We start from the raw sequence: 2976 nt of genomic DNA, 5'->3' as shown, positions 1-2976 counted from the left end.
AATGAACATCAATAAATAAAGTTTATGATATGCTTATATCAACTAATTGTGGATATCTTTCCTTAAATAGCTAAGCATTTCAAGATGTTATTAACATATATTGCTAAGTAAATATTTTTGATATTTATTTTTTGTACCTTTTAAGCCATATTTTAAAGTGTATGAGTCACTCCTAACAACTAAGTGCAAAATACATAAATAAATAAAAGGATTTCAGCTTTTTTCCATATTTTTCACATATAATGCATACACATATGACTTTTCTTCCCTTAAGTTATGTTGCAAACAAAATAAACCATTTAAAAATGCATTAATGCACTTTCTTGCTTCCATGATGTACTGTGAAATTGTTTTATGTCACTATTTAGATTGACCTGCCATGTTTAGTTGGGAATGTCACTGTCTGAATTGTTATCCCACGTTCAGTAACATTTACTTTGGCAATCACCCCCCATTCTACTGGCATGATTTTAATCTGTTTGGACTACAATTCTGTTAAAAAATTAATAATAATAATAAGCCATCTTGCATTGCAGAGGGAAATATTGACCTCTTGTATCTACACCTGACTGCTAACATTTTCTCAACCACACCAGCTTCCATTTCCTTTTGAGTCACTCACAATTGTGTGAGTGTCAGCAAACACACAATTCTATGAAAGGTGAAAACTAGGAGCTTTTGTGCATGAGGACTTTTGAGACTGCAAAATTCTCTCCTTGATCTCACCCATTTGTATTAACATCTAAATTAGGTATGTACAATTAAAAACTATAAGGACTCTTCATTGAAGGGTGTAATTCATTGGTCAGTAATGTTTGTATGTTCTCCAAACTTCACTTGTTGCTTTACACAAGCAAGAAGGTCATGTGATGTTTTAGGCTGTGCTTTATCACCAAAAGTATGACTCATGCTGAAATGATAAAATGCCATTTCTACCAGAACTGAGAGGATTTTGACTGCAGTGTAATAAAACAGTCAATCAAATGGAGTCATGCTGCACCAACTAATAAATAGACATTATTTATCATAGTTCTTTGGCATGAATAAATTAGATTTAAACTAAACTCACTGTCAAATCAACTTTTTAAAATTCAAAACAATATTTCTATGTTATTCTATTCTAATGTATTTTCTTATGTACTCAGGTGTATTTTTTCCTTTTTATAAAAATAGCTAATCACAGTGACAGAGCACTTACACAAAATCGGTAGGCTATATCGGACAGCGCAGTAACACATTATTAAAATTGGGGGCTTTTCTCACAAACTACATCAACCATTGACTGTATCAAATCTTTTGACATGCACACGTTCTTGAAAGAAAAACATCCTCTGTGTTGACGCAATAAATGACACAAATTAATGCACATATACATTTTTGATCACATTTTAGTAATTTTTTTAGTGTGTGTGATTGATTTCATTTTAAAACAGCAGTGGGCACTTAAACAAGTCTGCAGCAAGAGTCCTTGTGGGTATTACGTAAACTATAGAGAGCTGTCCAGCCAATTGAAATTCAGTGAAATCCTGCCAGAAAACTGTCTTCTTCATCTCCTTTGTCTTTGGATAGTTTTAAAGGGCAGACCACTGGGAGAGACAGCGAGTAAGTCTGTGAGTGCATCCCTCCAGGCTGAAGTCCTGCACTGATTCTACTTGACTGAAAAGGTAATCTTCCCACTCTCTGTTTTTGAAAAGTTTAAATCCCAAACCACTTTCATTAACCATGAGAGCCTAGTTAATATATTTAATTTAACATCATTTATGCACATATGATGGATATACCTTTTACAAAAACAAAATGTGTTGTTTTCTAGGACATAATTTCTGCAGAGCAAAAGGAGTTCTTTAGAAATTCTCTTCTCAGTTGTGTGTGAGACTGTTGGCATGGAAAAAAGCCGACCCCACTTCCCATCATCCCTTTTTTTACATGCTCTACTGCTAGCTTACAGCCCCTACCTAGCATTAGCAGTGCAACAAAAATGGCGAGCAGTACGAGCAAACTTTTTTCAAACTGCATGTTTTTATCTGCTCCTGATAGACCACGAGTTGAGTAAATAAATATATGTCCTCCTTCATCAGAAAAATGCAACAAGAACATGTTAAAAGCACCCAAAACATGATTTTCCTTGAAATGGGTCTTTAAAGACAGCTGATGCAGTGTCACAGCTCCTCCTGGAAAACGGAGCCTTGATCTATAAAGAACATAATTAAATGCACTATGGATTTTCTCATTTCATGGATGGTGGCATGCTGGAGGACATTCCAGTCTGGCCCCAAAGAGCAAATCACCGCCTCTCTAAGGCTAAAATGTAATGCACACATTCCCAAATGAACAGAAAACTGTAAATTCTTACTTTACTCTCACTACTTTTTTAAAAAAAAAGTTTCATTGGCTTCTGTTTTTCCTCAAAAATCTCACCCTGTAGGAATCAGTTGGACTGTGTTGAGGTTTTAGGATGTTTTTAGAATTTACAGAGCATGTTTACACACCATGTTAGCTCATCAGTATTTTTTCTGCTGAGCTTCAAGTTGCTCTTTGCTCCCAGAGTGTTAGTCCGGATAAGTTTGAATGTTTTTTTTGTTTGTTTGTTTGTTCTTTAAACTGACAATAATGTAAAACTCCCCCTCATTAGTGTTGAACAGAGAAAATTCAATAGTTCAAGAAGCTCCAGAAAGGATGTGATGACATGTGACTTGAAAAACCATGTAATCATGCATTAACCATTTCAAATGCTCTCTATATTGTGTGATTGTATGCATGAAATTGTTAGAAAAACATGCGGGTTTATGCAGTTGTGTAGCTTGAAAAACTGTTACAGTTGTTCAGCCTGAAACTGTGGAATATTTTTTATGTTTAAGGGTTCAAAAGTGCCAACATTTTTAATTCAATTCTTGGATGAGTTTATCATCCCACTAGTCAAAGCTTTTTTTGTCCACAACTTGTTTGATTTTGTTGTGATATCTTCCTCATTTTCTT

The sequence above is a fragment of the Oryzias melastigma genome, linkage group LG3 (assembly GCF_002922805.2).
Source record: "Oryzias melastigma strain HK-1 linkage group LG3, ASM292280v2, whole genome shotgun sequence".
Lineage (NCBI taxonomy): Eukaryota > Metazoa > Chordata > Actinopteri > Beloniformes > Adrianichthyidae > Oryzias > Oryzias melastigma.
The sequence above is the reverse complement of the archived record's forward strand: the minus strand, read 5'-3'. Positions refer to the sequence as shown.